The 25,340-nt window shown below is 39.2% G+C and overlaps 1 pseudogene; it reads left to right on the top strand.

The window, feature by feature from the left end:
• The first annotated feature begins 13,999 nt into the window (after positions 1-13,999).
• LOC106734701 (histone-lysine N-methyltransferase SETMAR-like) lies at positions 14,000-15,007 on the top strand (annotated as a pseudogene).
• The last annotated feature ends 10,333 nt before the right edge of the window (positions 15,008-25,340 follow it).

Genomic DNA, 25,340 nt, shown 5'->3' with positions numbered 1-25,340 from the left:
TGTTTATCTGCTGGTTGCTCTTTGTACAGGCAAGATTGGTGTATGTCCATTGCCTGAGAGGATAGAAAAGGAGCAAGGAGTTTTTGAGTTTCAAAAATGTGGTGGAGCTGATACATAATAACGATGTGGGAGAGTGACGATAATGAGTTAGTAGCGCATGGAAGTTACTTAATGATACTTCTTGAGTGTTTCAAGGAAGGAGCAAACATTGGGGAAATAAGTGGAAGCATTCTAGCTTCACTTGGAATCGGAATAAACGGGATGGGTAGAGACACAAATCAAGCAGAATACTAAAGACACTGCAATATTTGTGCTTGTTTGTGCTTTCTGAAATATGGGTCTTGCTAGTTATTTTAAGACATAGACATTAGAACAAGGTAATTTTGAACAAGAAATTTGGACTGTATTATTGGTAAAAATTGGTAGAGAGCCCACTGGGAGGAAAAAATGAGAAGCCACCCCCAGGATAGAAGCTTCTTTCCCTGTGCTCCTTGACTCAGTCCATGGGGAGGTGCAACAGGCACCTCAGACGAGTTTCCAGGGATCAGAGTATTTACAAGGACTGTGCTCCTTTCCTTGAGCGACCCTGGGGGAATGGCAAGTCACAGACAGCATCCACACACTCAGCTTGGTTAGCTGCCGGCACTATCTAGGCAGATGAGCCCGAGGCATCATCAGAAATTCTCTTTGGGTTCAATTTGGCTCAAAAAGCAGCACATGTTTTTCTCAGTTGTGGGTGGTCATGGAAGTGGGTGAAAGGTAGAAAAGAAGAAACCAGGTTAGGACAGAAAATGAAAGGAGCAATAAACTGACACTTCTTGAACTTTACAGTAATGCAGGCACTTCACCTGCCAGCAAGGGCAGTATTTTCTATGCCTTATCCTCCTCTCTGCCATATGGGCACAACTCAGGGGATAGGGCTTAAGTGATAAACTGATTAAAATGATCCTTGATTCAAATTATTTTCTTTCCAAAAGAGCAAGAGTGAAGAGCAATTGAGCTGAGCTACACAAAAATAACACAAGCTGGGAACCAGCAGTTAGCATAATGGCTATGTCACTGGACTCCCACGTAGTCAACCACAGTTCGCGTCCCGGACCCGATGGCTTAAAACTCACGCCGGGCACGTGTGCGTGCATGCCCAAGATCCCAAGAGGAGAATGGAGGAGAAGGGATTGCGGCATGACCATCTCCCCTGGGGGGTGATTTCTCGCTTTCTGTCTCTATGTCTCTGTCTGTCTGTCTGGCGAGCGCATGTGCCCTATAGCGATCAAAAAAAAAATCTCTCCAAAAAAAAAAAAAAGCTGAATTTGTTGTTGGTGTTGTTCTAATTTGCTGTAGGGTGTGTGTACTTGTTTGAAAGACGCAGAGAGAGTGAGAGGGAAAGTTGATTTCCACATACTTATGTTGGAGCTCCGATAGACACATCTGTGCCTATTTCTTTTCCTGGCTCTCCACATTACCTCAGTGAACAGGGATGCTATAAGAAAAAGGAACTAAGGACCAGCAGTTAGTGTAATGGCTATATCACTGGACTCCCATGTAGTCGACCACGGTTTGAGTCCTGGACCTGGTGGCTTAAACTTACAGGGTGCGTGTGCGTGCGTTCCCAAGATCCTGAGAGGAGAATGGAGGAGAAGGGATTATGGTGTGGTCATCCTCCCTGGGGGGTGATTTCTCACTTTCTGTCTCTTTCTGTCTTTCTGGTGAGTGCACACACGCTATAGCAAAAACATTTTTAAAAAATTATTTAAAAAAAGGAACTAGTAGCACATTCGTGAATTCCTGAGACACTGGACACATTGTGTTGCCTTTCTGAGTTTCAGTTTTCTCATTCAGTTGATGACTTTCTCATTTCTCATCTGTTGAATGAGAAAACTGAACTGAAACAAAAATGCAGAGTCCCCTCTAGGGCTGCCCAGAAGAGTAAGGAGAAGCAATTGGAAGGGAGGGGGTGTCTTCCACAAGATTCTCCGTCCCCACCTTTCAGAGGAGAAAGCTCTAATTTAGTCTGATTTGGTTTTATATATATATAAATATATATATGGTTTTATATTATCTTTCTCCTAATTTCATGGCATAGTTTCATCATATGGTCATTCCTAACCTTGCTCTTATTTTACTTTTTTTCATTTACTCTTCGACGCCACTCTTATTCTTAACAGTAGTACTGACAATCTCACATACCTCTAGAGGTTTTTAGTTTTTAAGTTTATTTACGATGAAGATTAATGTAAGATTTGAGATTTTGAAAAAAGGACTGACTTTGAAAGACATAAAGACATTGAAAAACCACTAGAGGGCCAGCGGCACTGGTAAGCAGAAATACAACTCTCTGCAATGCTGAGCCCTCATTGGAAGGTCATGGGTTTGCATCCCAAAGCCACTCTGTGCATGCTGGAAGAGTCCAGGTGTATGCTATGATCTTGGCTGGCTGAGACTGGGGCTGCATAGTGGCAGGAAGACTCTTGGGGTCTCCTTACTTGTCTCTCTCTCTCTCACAGAAAAAATTAATTAAGTTATTAAAAAAAATGAGCAACTCAACTAGCTAGTGACTGCTGTGGTCCTCTCTACCTTTCACATCCTAGAAAGGTGTGAAATGTGTCCTCTCCAAAAAGATATGTTTAAGTCCTACCCTCCAGCATCTCAGAATGTTATCCTATTTGGAAATAGAACCATCGCATTAGTAATTACTTAAATGAGGTCATACTGGAATAGGATGAGCCCCTGACTTGACAAGATCGGTGTCCCGCCATGTCATGACAGAGACATACAGGAAGGTCACCACGTGATGACACAGAGACTGAAGTTACGTGAGGTAAGCCAGGGAACACTGAAAATTGTCAGCAAACTCCCAGGTGCAGGGAAGAGGCAAGACAGGATTCCTTTATGGGTTTTAGAGAGAGTTTGGCCCCGCTAGCAGGGCTCTAGCCTCTGCTACTGTGAAATAATATTTCTGTGGTTTAAGTCACCCGGTTTGCCATACTGTTTTATGCCAGCTTTAGCCACTAATCTAGAAGGGAGACAGGAGATAGGACTTACAGGTGTAATAACTTTGCATCTCTGTTCCTGAGTTAACAGGAAGTGTTCTAACACCCCTCATTCCTTTTAGCTTTCCTTTATATACTTAACAATTTTTTTTTTAATAGCCCACACTATAAGTCCACACTACAAGGTAGATTGCAAAAGGATAGAAGCCATTTTAATGTTTTTTTTTTTTAACTTTTCTCCTCAGCACAAGATAATCCCACTCAACAGCTACAAACAGAGAAGTGCAAACTCCCACACACGCCCAGAGACTGTCTCATTCTCGAGGCATAGATTGCCATCAAGAGCACAGCTCTATAGAGTGTGATCAACTCCGGCTAGCTTAGCAACTGTTTCTGGATTCTGCTTGGGTGACATGCACACTTAGAGACTGCTCTGCAGATGCAATAAGCGCACATTCTGTCCTGGAAAGCTCCGGTCTAGAAAGCCCAAATACCACATGGAAAAAACAGCGATGGAATGACAGTACCACGGTTCTGGGAGGATGCCATGGCCCATCCTCTGAGTGGATTATTTATATGACAGGGCAGATGGAGGCCCTGTTTTCGGGATGTACGTAACTCTACTCTTGTTAAGTGACTGCTTATCTAGTTCCAGCATTCAAGTGTGTTAAGATATTTTTACATAGATTTATTTATGCAGTTACACATTCATACATGCAGTGAAAAATATTTATGGAACACCTGCAATGTGTGAAGTGCTATATGCCAGAGATAGAGCAGTAAATAAAACAGAAAAATCTCTGTCTTCATGGACTATATACTAATGGGGACGCTGGGACAATATTCTAAATAAAACTCATATATGACATTTAAAAATGATGACTATGACAAAAAATAATGTATGAAGTGAAATGGCAAGTCCCTCAAGGAAGAGTAGGATTTTCTACAGTAAACAGGTGGCCAGGGGCTTATAGAGTAGATACTCTGAGCCAATAAGATGCTATTTCTGTGGTGAGGTGGAAATAGTAATGAGCTTGGTATTAGAAAATAATAATTCAATTCTTAAAAATGTTTTTATGCCCTCTCTTTCCCAAAGTCCCCAATTAGTCTGTTGAAGCCCTAACCTCCAGTGCCATGAAGTGTAACTGTATTTGGAGATCAGGCTTCTAAAGAGATAATTAAAGTAGAATAAGGCCATTGAGATGGGGACCTAATTCAATCAGGTTGGTGCCATCATATAAAGAAAGGAAGACGCACTAGGGATGCAGGGGGACAGAGAAAAGGCAAAGTGAGGACACAGACAGAAGGTGGCCATCTGGAAGGCAAAGAGAGAGGCTCAGAAGAAATCAGCACTGCTGACGCCTGCATCTCAAGAAAAGTAATTTCTCTTGCTTAAGCCAGCAGGTATGTGGTATTTGTTATGGTAGCCCTAGCAGACTAGGACAACTCTGAACTTAGAAACATCTATATTGTACCGGAGTAAACTGGACAACCTCAGAGTAAAGTATCTCGAAGTATCCTGTGTGGTCTATGACTCGATCCTCTCAGACTTTACCGGCTCCCTCATTCAATCACTCTCTGATCCCTCTTCTGAATTCTTTATTTCTATGTGCAACTGCTTTCACTTTTACCTTTATGCTGGGACATCTGACATCTCAAGCCTAAATATTTCCAAAACTGAGTTCTTCATTTTCACCCTCACCAATTCCACACTATCTACAGCCTTTCTTATCTTCATTGATTTTAGCTCCAACCTTTTAGTTTCTCAGAACAAAATCCTTAGAGCCATCTTTAGTTTCATTCCTATCATTAAAATCCAAATCCAAGAAGTTGGCAAGCCTAAATCCTGAAAGTTGGAAACCCCTACCTTCAAAACATTTGTTTTAATTAAAAACAATTCTTTTTTTTAATCAAATTTTTAAGTTTTTGCTATAGGGTGAGAGAGAGAGAGAGAGAGAGAGAGAGAGAGAGAGATCATTCCCCAGGAGGAATGGCCGCATATAATCCCTCAATCTTTTCTCCTTTGGAATCTTGGGCATGCATGCACACACACACACACACACACACACACACACACACACCTAGTGTGATTTCTGAGCTGCTGGTCTGGGACTCAAACCACACGGTTTGTCATGTAGGATCCAGCACCTTAACCTCCACACTCCCTGGCAGTCCACTACCTTCAAAGCATTATCAGCTTGCAGTTACCTCTCACCACCATTGTTATCATCCTACCCAGGTCACCTACATCTCTGATCTGGGTTTCTCCAATGGCTTCTATCCATTCCTTTCTATGGTCTACTTTAACAGCAGTTAAAGTAAAATTTTCAGCCTGCCTACAGCTTTTTCCTGCCAATAGCTTCCATTGAAGACACACTTGAAACATGGGACCAGCAGTTGGCGTAATGGCTGTGTCACTGGACTCCCATGTAGTCGAGTGTGGGTTGAGTTCCGGACCCAATGGCTTAAACTCACGCCGGGTGCGTGTGCGTGCATACCCGCCCAAGATCCTGAGAGGAGAATGGAGGAGAAGGGATTGTGGTGTGGCCATCCTCCTGGGGGGTGATTTCTCCCTTTCTGTCTCTGTCTCGCTCTGTCTTTCTGGCAAGTGCACACACCCTTTAGCAAAAACCTCTCCACGCGCCCTTTAAAAAAACCCCCCAAAAAAAAAAAAAAAAAAAAAAAAAGGGAAGGCACATTTGAAACTTTTTTTTTCTCCACCAAAGCTTTCCCACTCCTCTTTCTACTTTTGGAACTTTGTCAAATACAAATGATGGTGGCTGATTCTTTTGCTGTAGCAAATTGCCTAAATAGTCTTTGTTTGGTCTCATTTAGGTGGCCTTCATTTATTTCCACAAAAGTCATGTTTATAACATTTGATAATGATGCAGGCTGGCTTTATGAACCACACTGAATATTTTTCAACTTTATCTTAGCTCTATAAAATGCTCATTTTGAAGATTGGAGTTTTCTAGATTGAAATAGAAAGAACATTAAGTATAGATAACTAAGCAATTATTGGACTAGATGTAATCTTGAGCTTCTCTGGCATAGTTCTCTACCATATGATCATACTTAAAGTCTCTCTGGCATTCTCTAAAAAGTCTTCGTTGTACATAAGCATATTAACCATTTCAGTGTTGTGTTTCACTATAATGATTTTCTTCTATTTTTTTTTCTATTCATAACATTTTATTTTGTCCCTCTTCAAATTTGTGTCTGGTTTCTCCTCAATAGAGATGCAAATCAGATACTCTATGTTAAAAGCCCTTCCGAGGGGCTGGCAGGTGGTGTGGTGGTTAAGGGCGCTGGACCGCCACATGGCCTGGACCTGGTGGCTTGCTTTCTTACCCCCCCAACCCCTGTGCCTCTCTGGTCAAAGCAAAAAATAAATAAATAAATAAAGTTAAATAAAAATAAATAAATTTTAGAAAGTCCTTCAGATGCTTGAAACACTGTGTTAACTTGGTCATTCCAATTTTTTTTTAGTATTGGAGATGAGTTTATTATTTCCATAAAATTATTGGTTCCTAATATAAAATTCACATAAAATGTCTTTTGAGATCCTCACTGCATGAGATTTTTACCTACTTATCTACACAAACTTCCTGTTGTTAAAGAGTAAGTGTACTTACAGGACCTCTCAGAGTTTAATATCCTAATATGGATAGTGAATCCTTAAAAAGTAGAGATGTGTTGGAGTTGGCAAGTGGCATGGTGATTAAGGGTGCTGGACTCCTACATGGTTGACCATGGTTTGAGTCCCAGACCTGGTGGCCTGCTTTCTCACTTTCTCTCTGTCCCTCTCTGATCAAATTAAAATAAATAAAGTTATATAAAATAATTCTTTTAAAAAATGGAGACATATTATACTGAAAGATTACTTTTCTTTATAGCATCTTTATGTTTGTGTTTCACATGTACTTTCTTTTACATGTTGTCATAATCCTGGCAAACTTTTCCAGTTTCCTCCCTCAATAAATGAGTCTTATCCTAAAGTGGTATTTAGTTTGTTTACTAGAATACTAGCCATGAGTACTTGAAAGCAAAAATCAGCCCATACTCCTGTAAAACAGCAATATATCATAAGCAATTATATAGTGGGCCTGCTGGTGGCATGGAGGTTAAGGTGGCCAGATCCCACATGGCTGACTGTGCAGTTCAAATCTCAGACTTGGTGACTTGAAAATCAAGCTGGGCATGTGTGCGTGCATGCCCAAAATCCTGAGAGAAAAGTAGAGGAGAAGGGATTGCAGTGTGGTCACGCCCTGTGGGGTAATTTCTCACTTTCACTATTTGTCTCTATCGGGCAAGTACATATGTCCTAATGCAAGAAAAAAAGAAACCTAAAATAATAATAATAATAATAATATATAATTATGCATTAAAATGATCACTTTTTTGTCTTTTATACAAATCAATGATTTTGATATATATAATTTATATTTCAAATTTCTAAAATACACTACATCTTGGGTTACAAAGGAAAAAGTCTACATGCTACAAATAACCATTGATAAAACTTCCTTTTAATCAAATAAAACCTGCTATATTTAACACATTTTAATTAAAGTTGAGCTCAAGATATCATTGTGCACAGAGAAGTTTAATATTATAGAACTCTTTAATAAAAACTTGTACCCAATCAATTTTAGCTGCTACAATCCTATGGTTGTTTCTTGCTTTATGAAACACAGATTGTCAGTTTCTTAAGCAGCTTCTCTGCCACTCTTTTCATTTCATCTGGATTTCCTTCCCCATTCTCTTTCTCTTTCTCTTTCTTCCTGGGTAATTGAAACTTGAAGTAAGATGTTCATGCTAAATTAATAGACACATTTTTATCTATAATTTCAATTTAGCAAGACTAGGATAAAAGATGAGTCATTTACTGTTAGGTAAAAATCCAATCTAGTGGGGGGTCACCAGGTGGTGGTTAAGGCACTGGACTCCCACATGGTCAGCCATAGTTCATGTCCCAGAAAGTCATGCTGAGTGTGTATGCATGATTATCTAAAAATTCCAAGAGGAGAATGGAAGTGAAAGGATTGTGGCATGGCCATCCCCCTGAGAGGAGTGATTTCTCACTTTCCCTCTCACTGTCTCTCTCTAGTGAGCACATGTGACCTATGGCAAAAATCTTGGGAAAACAAAACAAAACAAAACACCAAATCAAGTGAATGTAAAATAATCTTTTCTCTTTTTATATGCTGCATTGAAGGTTAATAATCATGGAATATTTTTGGTCACCATAAGTGTCTGAGCTAATTCCAGTAATACATTTTCTTTTATATGTCTATATATGTTCTATTGATTCAGGTTCTCTGGAGAACCCTGCCTAATACAATGTTCCTTTGACAAAATGTTGTAGGAGATCACTGAAGTTATCTCTGTGTGCTTATTATCTATTTCATTTCTTCTTTTTATTTAGTTCTTCCATGAGTGAGAGATAGAGAGACATACATACAGAGAAACAACACCCAATGGGGTCTTGGCTCTCTGATCCACCCTCACCTTCACATAGCCCTAGATAATGGGCCCACATGTACCTGGCATACTCAGGGAGGACTTGGGATACAAACCTGGAATCCTACTATGTGGTTCAGCATCTCAGAATATGACATTTTACCACTACACACTATCCAGCCCCTATTTCCTTCTCTGAAAGCACCTCTTCCCTTTGGGAATCTAGGTCTCCCATGTAGACTACTATTAAAATAATCTTCCCTCCATGGCCAAGGGCATAGGCCATTTATATGACTGCATTTAACACATCTCTGTCTCTCTGAATCTTGAGAATGATCCAAATAATGATGTAGTAAAGTTCGAAGTCAAAGAAAGCTTCCAAGGAGTGTTCATTCTTGTGTTATTTAGGCTTTGAAGAAATGGGAGAAGAGAGGCCAAGTCCCTATGTGAAATCTAAACTTGTCCACAAGTGTTAACATGTGATCACGTGTAAGAATTTGTGACTCAGAATGAAGGCAGGAGAGTCATTCCTATATAATCCTGTTTAGATACTTGGCAGGACATTAGAATTAGAATACAAAATAGCCACATTTGGACAGAGCACAATTTCACTCCCAACTGTATCAATATTTTTTAATTCTACTCTCATGCAAATTAGGTAGATGTATGGCTTAAAAATCAACTGCTCTCCGAATAAAGAATATTTTCCCTAAGCCCATTTTAAACAAAATGAATGACACACACTCTCATAAAGAGAGATGATTGACATTACATAGCCCGTGAAATTTTCCTTTTCGAAATCATGACATTTTATAGCATAAAGAGGTAGTGATTATATTATGTACTCCCCAAACTTAAAAACTTAAAAAAAGCACTACTGGGAAAACAAAAATAATATGCCCTACAAAGAATGCAATTAGGCAGAGCTAGATTAGAGAATCCACAGAGGATAAGCCACAGGGCTGATTATCTTGAATTTAATTTGTTGCTTTTGATATTTTTCCTCCTTTATTTTTAGTGATTCCATAGAGATCAGCTTGAAACAGCTTCATTTTTCAACTGGTCTATTTAACTTTTTTATTTTGCATCAAGCATAATAAAATATAACTACCCAGAACTATTATCAGTCTTCCAGCAGACTTGTCATTTCCAGCAAGAAAGTGGCAATATGGCACTTGGCACCTAAATATTCTCTCTTGGGGTAGGTGCAGACCAAATTCTTTAAATGGTGGACCTGAAATTAAGTTTTATAAGCACTTGGGTTTGTTGAGAATGGTACCAAACCTAACAGTTGGAATAAAACATCCCAAACCTAACAGGCCTTCACTGCCTCTTGAAATATCTGAGCTTCAAAGAAAGTTCCAAGATAATAAATGATCAAGAGGTATCATTTGTTCACCAGACAGCCAGGAGTTATCATAAAGGGTGGGAATTACATAATTATAACTGTTTAATTCTGTATGTAATCCATGAATCCCATTGTCCCATCTATGTGAGTTGACTTCTACTGCACCATGCCCAATGATAGACAGATGCTAGTTCCTTTCATATTTTTCTCAAGAAATGTTATCACATTCAAAATAGCAAGAATACCTTTGTGCTTTTAATAAAATTTAGCAAGGAGGATAGAGAGTTTCTTTCAATTAAGGACCCCACTTTTTCATGCTACTTTCTAAATTCTCAAGAGATTCAGTTTCTCCAGTTTAATTCATTTTCCTCCTCTCCTCTTTATCTGCATCACTCAGACTTGCTCCTTTATTTAAACAATTGAGTGCTGAGCCCCTACAAAGTACAGTGTTCAGTAAAACAGAAATGCACTATATTGTGAGCTTGGCAACCTATCTTTGTTATCTGAACAAGGTTTTTGGTCTCTCTCTGCCATCTGTAATATCAAAAATTTTCTCTCTAATCACAGAGAGTTATACCCTGTGAAGTAATCTTAGACAATAGCACCTATTTTCTAGGAAGCACTTTTCTTCTAAATTTTGGCTTAGAAAAGTGGTCACAACAGTAATATATTAGGAACAAAGTAAGCTTGAATTTTATAAGTAAAATGCTAATTTTTGATATTAATGGCCAATAGCAACAATTGGATTGCAGATCAACAATTATAGTACTTTAAGAAAGTCCCAAGTAAAAAAGACAGAACAATCTGGTTTGTATTATATTTTTTGTGATATGTTTCTTTTCTTTTCTTTTTTTTTTTTAAATGATTTTTGCCATAGGGCATGTGTGCTCATCAGAGAGAGACAGAGATAGAGGTAAAGTGAGAGATCACTACCCAAGTGGGATAGCCATGCCACAGTCCCTTCTCATTCATTCTCTTCTCAAGACTTTAGGCACACATGTACATGTATCTGGTGTGTTTTTCAAGCCTCCAGGTCTGGGACTTAACCCATGGAGTTGGCCATGCAGTTCCAGGCCTTAACTACCATGTCACCTGTTAGCCTGATATTTTTCTTAGGTATTGTGTGTGTAAACAACTTCAGATTTCCAATGGAAAATCACAAGAGTAATTCAACATCACCAATTCTTGACTCTAAAGGACATAAGTGGTATTTCTGACTATGGTTACTTATTTTAAGCCAAAAGTTAAACTAGAAAGCTAATCTAGAAAAAGAATTTGATTGTGTTTGAGCTAGACATCATAGGTAAAGTAATCCTCAACATAAAGTTAACTTTTTCCAAGAAAGTACTTACTTTTATTTTTATTTTTTATTTATTATTAATTTTTTGAGAGTATTTTTGCTACAGGGCTCATGTACTTGCCAGAAAGTCAGAGAGACAGAGAGACAGAAAGCGAGAAATCACCCCCAAAGGGGGATGGCCATGCCACAATCCCTTCTCCTCCATTCCGCTCTCGGGATTTTGGGCACGCATGCACATGTGCCAGCGTGAATTTAAATCATCGGGTCTGGGACTCAAACTGTGGTCGACTACATAGGAGTCCATTAACATAGCCATTTTGCTAACTGATGGTCCCAAGGATGTATTTATTTTTTAAAAAGCTATCAGATGTCTTACATAATTTTAAAAATTATAAACATTAAATTTGTCTAATATAATTTTAAAATTAAAAGTATATTAAACTGGAAAAAAAAAAGAAGTATATTAAACTGGGACCAGCAGTTAGTGTAATGGCTATGTTGCTGGACTCCCACGTAGTCAACTGCGGTTCACGTCCTGGACCCAGTGGCTTAAAACTCACGCCGGGCGTGTGTGCCTGCGTGCCCAAGATCCCGAGAGGAGAATGGAGAAGAAGGGACTGCGGCATGACCATCCCCCCGGGGGGTGATTTCTGGCTTTCTGTCTCTATGTCTCTGTCTGTCTGGCGAATGCATGCGCCCTATAGTGAAAACCTCTCCAAAAAAAAAAAAAAGTATATTAAACTTAAATATATGCATATTTAAGTCACTTCTATATTTTATTTTTCAACACTATAATGAAGTTATACAATTGTATTTTAAATTATTGCTTTTATACTCATACATTTAATTTAATTTATTTATTTATTTTGGAGGTTTTTGCTATAGGGCAAGTGTGCTCGCCAGAAAGACAGAGACAGAGAGACAGAAAAGGAAAAATCACACCCCAGGGAGATGGCCATGCCACAATCCCTTCTCTTCCATTCTCCTCTCGGGATCTTGGGCACTCACGCACATGTGCCCTGCATGAGTTTAAGCCACTGGGTCCGGGACTTGAACCATGGTTGACTACATGGGAGTCCAGCAACATAGCCATTATGCCAACTGCTGGTCCCTACTCACACATTTTACAAAACAAATTTATTCAACATCTTCCTAATGGTCTTTGACATCAATAGAGCTACTTTTTCTTTTAAAGAATTATCTTATTCAACTTACTGATTGATTGACTGTAATTTGACCAGAGAGTGACAGAGTGAGCAAGTGAGTGAATGAGAGAGAAAGAAAGAAAGTGAGAAAGCAAGCCTTCAGGTCCAGTCTTGAACCACAGTCACCCATGTAGGAATGCAATGTCCTTAACCACCACACCACCTGCTGACTCCAGTAGAGCTACTTTTTGAGGCATCTAAAACAATCTTCTGACATCTTTATTTCTTTTTTGTTCTTAAGAATTATTTTATTTATCCATTCACCCATTTTAGTTTGACCACACACACACACACACAGAGGGAAAGTGAGAAATAAGCCTTCAGGTCCAGGACTCGAACTACAGTAGGTCATGAGGGAGTGTCCAGTACCTTCACCACCATGCTACCTGCTGGCCCCCCTGACATTTTTATTTCTCTCAAAGTTGGTCAAGACCATTTTAAACCTATAAACGAAGCTGTCTCTGGAAATTTTATCCCAAGTCACAAGTACTCATTTATATAACCTGAGGAAAGTTGTTCTTTTATTCATTCTGTAGGTATAAAGTCATGCTCTCCAATTACTGGTGGCCTCTTAAGTGAACTTAAAACCCTGTTTACAACAAGCATTCACAGTTTGCAACTGTGAGGTCACACCTGCAGGAATAATTACTAAATCTGTGCTAAGTGTTCATGGTACCCTTGTTAACAATTTCATCTTATGATCTTTGTGGATATTTCCAACTAACATCAACTGAAATACTCTAAATCCTCCCTGGCTAAATCTTTTCTTTTTTTTTTTTTTTTTCAATGATAGTGCATACGTATGCATGACAGAGAAAGAGAGAGAAGCACTCTAGCAGGGTCTCACTTCTCTGTAATCCCCTTTACCAGCCCTCCAGCCTCTCTGGATCTTAGGTATCCCTCATGAGCCTAGCATGTATTCAAGCATACTGGGGATCTGAACCTGTAGCCGACCATACGACTTCCAGCCTTGTAGGGCATTTGCCTTATGACTGTGCCACAGTAGCCAAGTCTACAATAGTAGTTCCTCAAACAGTTTGGGAATCTATTACTTTATATGAAAGGAAAAAAAATAGGAATTAAGGTTGCAGATAGAATTAAGATTGCTAATCAACTGGCCTGAAAAATGGAAAGATTGTTCTGGATGATGCAGGCAGGCCCTGAGTAATCACGAGGGCCCTAAACAGTGGAAGAGTGAGGTTAAAGACTAGTAAAAGAGTAGAAATAATGATGAAAAGGCAGGAAATATTTGAAACATAAAAGATAATCTGAGCTGCTGTGGGGGCTGGCTTTGAAAATGGAGGAGAAGCCCCTGAGCTAGTCAGTAATGTGATCTCTAGAAGTCTGGGACAGCATTTAGGGGACAGACAAGGAAACAGATACCTCAATCTGCTAACACCCTAAATGAGCAAGGAAACAATTCTCCCCTAGAGTCTCTAGAAAAGATCACAGTTTGGCTGACACCCTGATTTTAGCCTCCTGAGATCCATACTGAACTTCTGACCTATAAAACCATAAGGGGAAATCATGCCTTATTTTTAGCATCTATAGTATTTGGTTGGTGCAAAAATATTTGCCACTTGATAATGATACATTCTTGAATAAATATGGTTATGTTATACATCATCATAATGCACATATTTTGCTTTTTTGTTAATGACTTTTTACTTGCTGTTTATATTTATTTTAGACTATGGAAATGATGTTAGACAAAAAGCAAACACAAATGATTTTCTTTTTTGAGTTTAAAATGGCTCATTAAAGCAGTGGAGACAACTTATAAAATCAACAACATGTTTGGCTCAGGAACTACTCATGAATGTACAGGACAGTGGTGGTTCAAGAAGTTTTTCAAAGGAGATAAGAGCCTTAAAGATAAGGAGCATAATGGCCAGCCATCAGAAGTTGACAATGACCAATGGAGAGCAACCATTGAAGCTGTTCTTCTTACAATTACATGGGAAGTTGTCGAAGAAGAGTTCACCATTCTATGGTAATTTGGTGTTCAACTCAAATTGAAAAAGTGTAAAAACTCCACAAGTGGGTGCCTCATGAGCTGACCAAAAATAAAAAGTACTGTTTTGAAGTGTTGTCTTCTCTTATTCTACATAACAATGAACCATTTCTTGATGGGACTGTGGCATGTGAGAAAAGTAGATTTTTATAAGACCACTAGTGATGACCAGCTCAGCAGTTGAACCAACAAAAAGTTCCAAAGCACTTCCCAAAGCCAAACTTGCACCAAAAAAGGACATTGTCATTGTTTGGTGGGGTCTAATCCACTAGAGCTTTCTGAACCCCAATGAAACCATTGTATCTGAGAACTATGCTCAGCAAATCAATGAAATTTACCAAAAATGACAATGCCTACAGCTTGTATTCATCAACTGAAAGGACCCAATTCTTCTCTATGGCAATATCTGACCACATGTTATGTAGTTAATGCTTCAAAAGTTTAACTAATTTGGTTACGAAGTTTTGCCTCATCCGTCGTATTCCACTGACCTGTCACCAACTATCACTTCTTCAAACATCTTAACAACTTATTGTGAAGAAAACACTCCACTACCACCAGGATGCAGAAGATTCTTTCTGAGAGTTTGTTGAACCCCAGAGCATGGATTTTTCCACTATAGGAATAAACAAACTTATTTCTCATTGGCAAAATTGTATTGATTGTAATGGTTCCTATTTTGATTAATAAAGATGTGTTTGAGCCTAGTTATAATGATTTAAAATTCACAGTCCAAAACCAAAATTGCTTTTGCACCAACCTAATATATCGTAATGATTAGAGATTTTCCATCATGCAATGAACATGTCTACACTGTATACAGAGCACATGCTTGCTGATTAGAAAGCATGGGCCATTTCCTTCCTCCTAAACTGAATAATACTCACTCACTTCCTTACATGTCAGAAAAAGGGGAAAATTATAAGTTTCAGGATAGATATTCCTAGATAAAACAAAAAGTTTTAAGATAGAGAGGGATAGATTGATAGATCCAGTTTTCTTGTGTCTTACTGTTCTACACAAGGAACTTAGGGCCAAGATGTTGAATTTTAAAGGCTTTTTGTTTTTGTTTTCTAAAACCAGGTATCCCTTTCTGTCAAAATATGGTCTTTATCTATTAACAACATAATATTCATATCTTAGATAGAGTCATTTAAAGTTTGCAAGTAAAGAAAATGCTAAGTAGGTTGAAGAGAGGCCCATGGTCGTGTATTGCCGTAGAGTGGGATAGAGTGTGGGGACAGTTCTGAGGAGATACTGGAGTGTGGAGAGGTCTAAGGCATGGTTAATCCTGAGTGTCATTGTTTTTTTTTTTTTGAGAGGTTTTTGCTATAGGTGGCAAAATTGTATTGATTGTAATGGTTCCTATTTTGATTAATAAAGATGTGTTTGAGCCTAGTTATAATGATTTAAAATTCACAGTCCAAAACCAAAATTGCTTTTGCACCAACCTAATATATCGTAATGATTAGAGATTTTCCATCATGCAATGAACATGTCTACACTGTATACAGAGCACATGCTTGCTGATTAGAAAGCATGGGCCATTTCCTTCCTCCTAAACTGAATAATACTCACTCACTTCCTTACATGTCAGAAAAAGGGGAAAATTATAAGTTTCAGGATAGATATTCCTAGATAAAACAAAAAGTTTTAAGATAGAGAGGGATAGATTGATAGATCCAGTTTTCTTGTGTCTTACTGTTCTACACAAGGAACTTAGGGCCAAGATGTTGAATTTTAAAGGCTTTTTGTTTTTGTTTTCTAAAACCAGGTATCCCTTTCTGTCAAAATATGGTCTTTATCTATTAACAACATAATATTCATATCTTAGATAGAGTCATTTAAAGTTTGCAAGTAAAGAAAATGCTAAGTAGGTTGAAGAGAGGCCCATGGTCGTGTATTGCCGTAGAGTGGGATAGAGTGTGGGGACAGTTCTGAGGAGATACTGGAGTGTGGAGAGGTCTAAGGCATGGTTAATCCTGAGTGTCATTGTTTTTTTTTTTTTGAGAGGTTTTTGCTATAGGGTGCATGTACTCGCCGGACAGACAGAGACAGAGAGATAGAAAGTGAGAAATCACCCCCTAAGGGGGATGGCCACGCCACAATCCCTTCTCCTCCATTCTCCTCTCAGGATCTTGGACACGTATGCAGAAGCGCCTGACATGCATTTCAAGCCACCGGGTCCGGGACTCGAACCACAGGCAACTACACGGTAGTCCAGCAATATAGCTATTATGCTAACTGCTGGTCTCAAGTGTCATTCTTGACCAATGAGATTTTTCCTGAAGGATTCATTTATAAGCTTTATTCAGGGAAAAGATATGATTGATTTCAGTTTAGAAAACCATTCCAGGGACCAGCCCTGTAATACAGTGTTAAGGGCAGAGTAGAGGAAGTTAGATCTCACATAGCTGACCAGGGTTCAAGTACTGGCCCTGGCTGCTTAAAAACATGTTGGGGACGGGTGTATCCAGGATCCCAATGAGGTGGAGAATTTGAAGAAAACTGATTGTGTCATGACTGGGCCCTGTTGGATAATTCTGTTTCTCTCTTTCATGCATGCATGTACCCTCTGGGGACAGGGGGGAAGAGCCAGGTATAATGGAGCTTACCTGTAATCTCAGCTACTCAGGAGGCTGAGGCAGGAAGACTAAAAGTTCTAGTTCAGCCTGGGTAATATAATGTGACCCAGTCTCCGAAAAGAGAGGTAGAGATAAGAAAAATCAGAAAGAAAATTATTGGGTCCAGCATGTAGAGTGATGGTTAATGTGCTGGACTCCCACATGGCTGACCACAGTTCTAGACCCAGCCCTAGTGGTTTGCTCTCTGACTTTCCCTCTCTCTCTCACTCTCTGGTGAGCACACAAGTCCTATAGCAAATATAAATAAATAAATAAATAAACAAATAAATAAATGAACAAACACAAACTATTCTGGAAAATGTAATAAGCTTACAAGCTACTGCTATAGTCTAGCTCCTAGCCTTCCCATAACAGCCATAAATCAAGTGGGAGTGGAGACACAAGAGCAATAATATTATTACTATATAGGTATTCAATACTTTGTCTCATTGGTGCCTCAAAGTAATATCCAGTTTGTAGGCAAGGCAACTGAGGCTCTCAGAGATAATGTGACTTCCTCCAGGTGATGAAAGAAAGGGATAGAATGCTAATACCAGTTGCCTTTTTTTTTTTTTAAGAGATTTTTGCTATAGGATGATGTGATTGCCAGAAAGACAGAGAAACAGAAAGCGAGTAATTATCCCCCGGGGGGATGGCGAAGTCGCAATCCCTTTTCCTCCATTCTCCTCTCGGGATCTTGGGCACGCACGCACACACGCTTTAAACCACTGAGTCTGGGACTCAAACCACAGTCGACTATGTGGGAGTTCAGCAACATAGACATTATGCTGGTCCTCCAGTTGCCATTTTGAAACAGATTAATGTTTTTCTCCATTTATGGAAAATAGGTCTTGTGCTTCCATTATGAACTGATGGAATGATAGACTTAATGATAATCTCAAACACTAAAGGTTCTGGAGATCAGAACTGTATATGAGTCTGAATTCTGTTTATCACTATAAGCAAGGTACTTTAGAAACTCAGAGTAGCAAAGCAGTCTTCTGTTTTATTAAAGTTATAAAAACAAAAGTAAAGCATTCAGTTTTATAAGTAATGGGGAAAGGCCATCAAGTCCATTTTACCTTTTGGAATAATACAATGAGTTCCCATTTATTGAGTTCCCATTTATCGGCTCCGCCAGGCATAACACCACTCTTACCTTTGATATAATGACATAACATTGTTACCCCATTTTCTTGGAGAAAAAGTAGAGGCCAGAGAGATTATCATGTGCCCTAGGTCATTTAGGAAATAAAGACAGGGTCAAGGTTTAAGTCCAGGAATTTTTATTTCCAAAGTTCTTAACCTCCATGTCATGTTGTCTAAAGTCTGACAAGAAATTTAAAGGAACATGGAAGAGAATAGATGTAAAAGTGAATTTTTGGTTGATTTACAGGATGACTTATAAAATAAGCTTTTAAACTTCTACCATAAACTCGAGTTCACCAATCTTTATGAGTATACTCAAAGGATTATATGAATCTATCAGATCATGTGTTTTTCTACAGAATTGTTTCATAATTTTCACCTGCTTTTGAAAGACTTATGAGATGATCCTGACTAAAAGCCACTGCATTGAAAGAAGAGATTCATCCAGAGTCTTATTCTACTGCTGGCCTTGGGGTCTGAGTGCCAGAAACATGATGTTACCATTGGGTAATATTAGTTGTTTTTGGACCAGGATCAGGATGGATTTGCAACCCAGCAAACTGTGGGATGTACCTCTAGTCTGAGGTTCTTGGGAGCCTGACCCAGGAGGATTGCAAACTCCCTGTGGCCAGTGTGGGCAACATAGCATGACGCTTCTCAGAGTTTGGTATAGGGGACCAGCAGATGATGTAATGGTTAGGTTGCTGAACTCCCATGTAGTGAACCACAGTTCAAGTCCCGAATCTGGTGGCTTAAAACTCATGTGGAATGCATGTGTGTGCATGCCCAAAGTCCCAAAAGGAGAAGAGACTGTGGTGTGGCCATACCCCCGAGGAGGTGATTTCTTGCTTTTGGTCTTTCTGGCGAGTGCACACACTCAATAGCAAACAAATCTCTCTGTCAAAGAAAAAAAAAAAGAGTTGGGTGTTACGGTGCCCACATGTGGTATCAGATACAGATGTGCTCTACCTCCAGGCACAAGCAAATATCCAAAGCAATGCTCCTATTTTATAGGGATTGGGACTTCCTTTCTCTACTATCTTCTTGCTTCCTCATTCTTCTATGATTTGGGGGATTCTTTGGTAAAAGAAAAACTTTGCTAGCAAACAAATCAACCAAAGCTAAACTATGAAATATGGTAGGTATTCGTGGAGGTACATTAGAGTTGTAGATGCTTCAGTCTAAAATATCTGAAAGACACCTGTCTTTTGGGTGACAGACATGAATGATCTATGCCACTGCCATGAAGGAGGATGGAACAGAAGATGGAAGAGGGGAAAAGGACAAAGAGATAAAGGACCCCATGTAGCTAGCTGTAGTGGACACTGGAGAGACCAAATAGTGACCTAAAGGGAAAGTAAAACAATCATTGCTCATCTAGATTCTGTCTCTGACTGCCTAAGAGCTATGACAGTTCCCTTCTGACATGAACTGCACCTTCTAGCATTGTGGGAAAATAAAAGGCACTTAAGATTCCAGGAATCGATGAATGCTCATTCTAGAGAACAGCTTCGTTGATTCAAAGGCACACAAAGTTCAAAAACACAGAAAGTTTCCTTCTGCCATTGGAAACTCTTGGTAAAGCCGATTTTAGACCTTGTTAGGGTACAACATAGATTGTTTCTCTCTCTTGTTTTGATTACTTCAAAGGGCCACCAGCTTTACAGACAGCCCTTAAACTTGATCTATTAACTTCCTCTGGGAGCATAACAACCTGGTAAACACTGCCTCGGACAGCCTGCTTTCCTCCATGAAAACTGTGTATCTGGCCAAAAGAGTCCCTGGGGGCTGGGAATACATACTGGTAAAAAAGAAATACAGACTGCCCAAGGGCCATTTTGAAAAGACAATAAGGGAAATGTCAGGTGCAGAATTTTATTTGTGTATCAATCATTTCATAAACAGGTTCCATTATTCCTGTTCACTCAACAATTCTTTCTTCAGTGTTAGTTTTTGTTTTGTTTCTGTTTTTTCTTTTTCTTTTTTTTTTTTTTTATTATATATGCAATTTCTTTTACCACCTTGTAGAGAGGCATTTTAACCTTTCAGCTCTAACCCACCCCTAATTTAACATGTATAGCCTCAAGATCTGACAAAGTTATAGTCGTTTCACTCCATTAACTTTGGAGATAGTTTGCCTAGGTCGGAAGGTTTAGGCAATAGAAAGATACCTTGGAATGCATTTGTAAAATTCCCAGGGCTCATCTGATACAGAGAACTGCTCACCAGTTGCTTATTGTCTATTTTCTAATGTCTAATTCAGATATTTCATTTTAGGAATGAAATGAATCTTAGAGATCAGCTTGTCCATAAGAGCCAGAAATGTTTCATCTTAAGTCCCAATTCTTATTGCTTGTGCCTTGTCTGACATTTTGGGGTGAGTAGAATTCTAAAGCTCAGTCTGGGCTCAGCAGCAAAATCAGCCATGATTAATTTCTGACGTCTCTGCCATCAGTGCGAAAGTAGTATATAGCTGTCACTCATTTATAGATGATAAAATGGAGTCCCAGAAAGGTAAAATGAGTTAACCAAGGTCACTCCAGGACTTCAGAGCAGAACCAGAGACAGAAATATAAACTTGAATTCTTTATTACCACCCACAATGAATATTTAGGATAGGACAAATCTATGAGTACTTTTGATGAATATATTCCAGCTTTCCCTTTTTGCTAATATCAGCTTGTTCACCACAGATATTTTTTGTTTTGTTTTGGTGAGTAACTCTTGTTAAAAGTAAATATTCTAGGGCCAGCAGATGGCATAGTGGTTACATCACTGGACTCCCACATGGCCAACCACAGTTCAAGTCCTGGACTCAGTGGTTTGAAACTCATGTCAGACATGTATGCATCCATGTCCAATATTCCAGGAGCAGAATGGAGAAGAGACTACGGTGTGGCCATCCCCTTTGGAGGGTGATTTCTCACTTTCCCTCTCACTGTCTGTCTCTGTCTCTGTCTCGTAAGCACACATGCCCTAAGGCAAAACATCTAAAACAAAAAGGCAAATATTCTGAGGTAGGGAACACTTCACAATTTCTTTATACACTTACGCGATTTACTTTTGCAGATAATTTGCTATAATGGCATGAGGGAGAATGAAGGGCTCTTGAACTGGGTGAGGAAGGTTGGAAGAAGGTGAAGAGGATATACCCTGGCAACTTAATTTACCTTCAGTAAGATGGAGAATGGAAGGGAGGTAAAGAAATGGCTGTCTTGTGAGAGAGGGAGACTGAGGATTGCTATATTATTTGGCATCTTTCTTTTCCTTCTTTGCTGACCTTTGAACACCCTGGAATGCCTCAGCCTCCTGGATTGGTACTTCTGTCTGGAGAACCCTTCTCTTAAGTAAACCCATGGCTTTCTCCTTTACTTCTTTTATGTCTCCATGCTTTATATCATCTGCTCAGAAAGACTGATCCTCATGACCTATTCCACCCTGTCCCTCTATGTCCCCGACCCTGCTTTGTTCCTTTGTAGTAGATATCACCTGCTATAAATTGTTTATGGCTCTATTTATATAACATGTCATCGACCACAGAGTATATTTTATTTTTGTAATAAATTCTGTATTTGTTTAACTCTTCCACTGTTAGATCATAAGATAAACCTGGTCTGTTTATCAGCCCATATGAACAATCTCTGGCACATCGGAGACTCGTAGTAAATATCTGCTAACTTAATTAATCTCTAGTGATATTCATATTTATATCAACCTAATTTTCAATTTCTTACATGATTGAGTAGGACTTGACAAGCTATAGTGAGTCACATTAAGGTTAAAGTCTGTTTATGTAAATAAATTTTGGGGGGAACATATTGATTCTTGGTTGCTTACAGATTATTTGTAGCTGTATTCACATTACAACAGCAAAGCTGAATTGATACAACAGAAACTGTAGTCTGTGAAGTTTACAATATTTCTCATCTAACCCATTAGTAAAATGGTTTGCTGTACTCTGCTATAGAAAATTAATAGGGATGTGGGACCCTGGTGGTGTGATGCTTAGGGCTCTGGACATTACCACACTGCTGACTATGGTTCGAGTCCTGGATCTGGTGGCTTGCTTTCTCACTTTCTCTCTCTCTTTCTCTATGTCTCTCTGGTCACAATAAAATAAGCAAATGAATAAATACAATTAAAAATAATTAAAAAAAAAGAAAATTAATAAGGATGCAAATAGCCAATGGTGGTGTTGACAGAAAATGACCAACTCTAAATTAATAACTAATGTGATTAATTTCTAAGCAAGATATGAGTGACCTAGGCTCTGAGAGGAGGCCAAAAACATGCCTTTCTCTTGGGGTGATCAGGTGCAGGGGTTCCTTTTATTTGATTTTGAGAGTGAGAGACAGAGTTTGGAATTTAGTGAAAAGTTTTTCCATTGGTCTGGCCTAAAAAGGCAGGAGATGTGGAAGCTGGGGGTGTGGGGGGAAGCAGGGGCTTTTAGGTTATAGGTGAGTTTTATAGCTTTTAAGGTGGCAACTGGAAAAGGAAGATTGTTGAGCTCAGAAAGGAATAAAATTTAACAGGAATAAGGAGGCTTAATATACATCACAAAGATACTCTAATACTATGCCAAGGGCAGGATGTAGGAAGAATCCTGTTACTAATGGGCCAAAATGATCTGTTGGCATTGGCCGGCATGACTCCCCCTAGGCCCTCTGGAAAGGACTTAGGAAAAATAGGAAAAAGAAGTCAGAATTCTGTCTACAGTGGCCATAACTCTCTTCCCATGACCAAGTGAATGGATAGCAAAATAAATTACGGCTTAAATTCAACTACTCATACCTTAGCAGAACTCAAGAGGCAAGCTTCTTAGCAAATTCTGCAGTTGTTTAACAAATATTTCTTGGGCTCCTGTTGTATGCCAGTTTCATTCAAAGGTCTTGTGACATATCACTGAACAAAAACAAGAGTTTTTGCCCCTTGATGATATATATTACAGTGGTAGAGACAGACAATACCCAATGAAAACATTAAGGGGGCTTATAGTATGTTAAAAGTTAAGTGCTAGGAAGAAGAAAAGAAGTAGAATAGGGAACCTATTTGGAGAATGCAAGAAGGGGGGATATATACCTTTATATATCATGTAGGACACACTGAGAAGATAACTTTAAGCAAAAACATGATAAGAATTAAGCAGCCTTGGGGTCACTCTGGAAAAACAGTCAAGGCACACAGAATAGCCAGTATAAAGGACCCAGGGTGGATGTAAGCCTGTTGGTTTGTAGAAACAGATGGGAAGCCCCTGTAAATAAAGAGGAGGAAATAAATAGACTGGGTATCCACACTGAGAGTATTCTGTTTTAGTCAGAAAAGAATGGGGAGAGAAAAATAACTTAACAGATTATGGAGAAAATCCTTTGGGACATTTAATTTTGATAAATAAGATGTTGTAGGATACTATTAAATGGATTACATTTTATTGGATCCAATTGCTTTCATAACGTTTCCAAATGCCAGCCTTACCCCATTTATCTGAAGTCTCAAAATCAGGAAACTTTTGACTATTTGACTTCCTATGCCTCTGATTCTTCAATCTCCTCACGAGGGCTTCTGCCCAAGAAGGAAACATTCACGATGACGGATTTCACAGTAGGACAGTCTAAAGTCAGACTGCCTGAGGCTGAATCCTGTTCCACTAGATGCTGAAGCTATATAAGCCTTAGTTTCCCTATCAATCAAATGGGCTAAATAAAAATACCTAACTTGTAGGAGTTCTGTGGACATTGGATAACATCATGTAAGGCAGCACTTAGGGCAATGTCTGTAAGCATACACATGCTAGCAATTATTATTACACATTCTGTCTGTTCTTTGTTTGAACTCTTCCAGGGACAGGAAATTTATTTTCCCAAGGCAACTCACTGCTTCTTTGGGCAGTTCAATTGTTCAAACACTGAGCCCAAACCCACCTCCCTGTAATTTGCATTTACTGGCCCTGGTTCTATACCATAAGGTCAAATAGATTTCATCCATCTCCCATCTGAAAGCCTTTCAGTGATTAGAGGTAATCTTTATATCCCTCTCAAGTCTGCTCCCTCAGCCACGCCTCATTTCACTCCATTTTCTTCTCCTTTACCAAACTAGTTTTTCTCCTTTGACCTTGCTCCAAGTTGCCTTATGTCCATCTTAAATTGCATTTACACTTCTCCCCAACTTCTCTCTCCTTGTTCACCTTCCACGTTAATTAATTACATTATTTCTACATGTCCAAGTTTATAACATGTGCATTCTATCCTGCAACCCTAGTTCCTACAAGTAGTTAGCTTTAATGGCTTTTCTTTTTCCTTTTTTACCTGTAAATATCTCGGCTCTGGTTTGATCAGAATGAAGGCTGGAGATGGGAATCTAATTCCCATCAGAGAAGTCTTCTTCCCTTCTCTTAATCTCAGTGTGTTAACAGCTTGGTTTGTGGTGTGTTCTTATCTCTTATTGAACTGACAATTAACATATTTCCCACAATCCACTTCACACATATTGTTTCTGAACTGCACGTGCGTGATTTTGCCTTTGGACAATAAACTGGTCATGTGACCCTCAAACATGCCCTCATGATAATCTTCCCTGTCAAAATTTGATACATCAACTTTGACTTATCTTTCCTCAATTGATCTTGATCTTTTGGTACTATCGCTATCTTAGATCAATATGAAAATTCCAGTAGCATGATTTCTAAGTCCTTATTTGAGTTATGGATTTAAAACACTGAGTAATTTCAGTACTAAACCTTGTGATATTCTCCTAGATAGCTTCCCCAGTTTTAATAAGACCTTATATGGTAAACTGATTCAACCATTTGTAGGTCAAACAGATTGCCGAATATGTCCTTATGTGGGGTTTTCAAAAAGTTCATGGGAAAAGCTGCATGGATTTCTTTTTTCTTTTTTGTTTTTTTTTTTGCTACAGGGCACATGCGCTTGCCAGACAGGGAGAGGCAGAGAGACAGAAAGCAAGAAATCACCCCCCGGGGGGATGGCCACACCGCAATCCCCTCTCGGGATCTTGGGCACGCACGCACACATGCCCGGCGTGAGTTTTAAGCCACCGGGTCCGGGACGCGAACCACGGTCGACTACATGAGAGTCCAGCGACATAGCCATTATGCTAACTGCTGGTCCCTGCATTTCACATTTTTTTGGCATCAAAATATATACACATGTTGGACCAGCAGTTAGCATAATGACTATGTCGCTGGACTCCCATGTAGTAGACCACGGTTCGCGTCCGGGACCTGGTGGCTT

This window comes from Tupaia chinensis, unplaced genomic scaffold (assembly GCF_000334495.1).
Source record: "Tupaia chinensis unplaced genomic scaffold, TupChi_1.0 Scaffold000185_1, whole genome shotgun sequence".
Taxonomy (NCBI): Eukaryota; Metazoa; Chordata; class Mammalia; order Scandentia; family Tupaiidae; genus Tupaia; species Tupaia belangeri.
The sequence above is the reverse complement of the archived record's forward strand: the minus strand, read 5'-3'. Positions and strand labels throughout refer to the sequence as shown.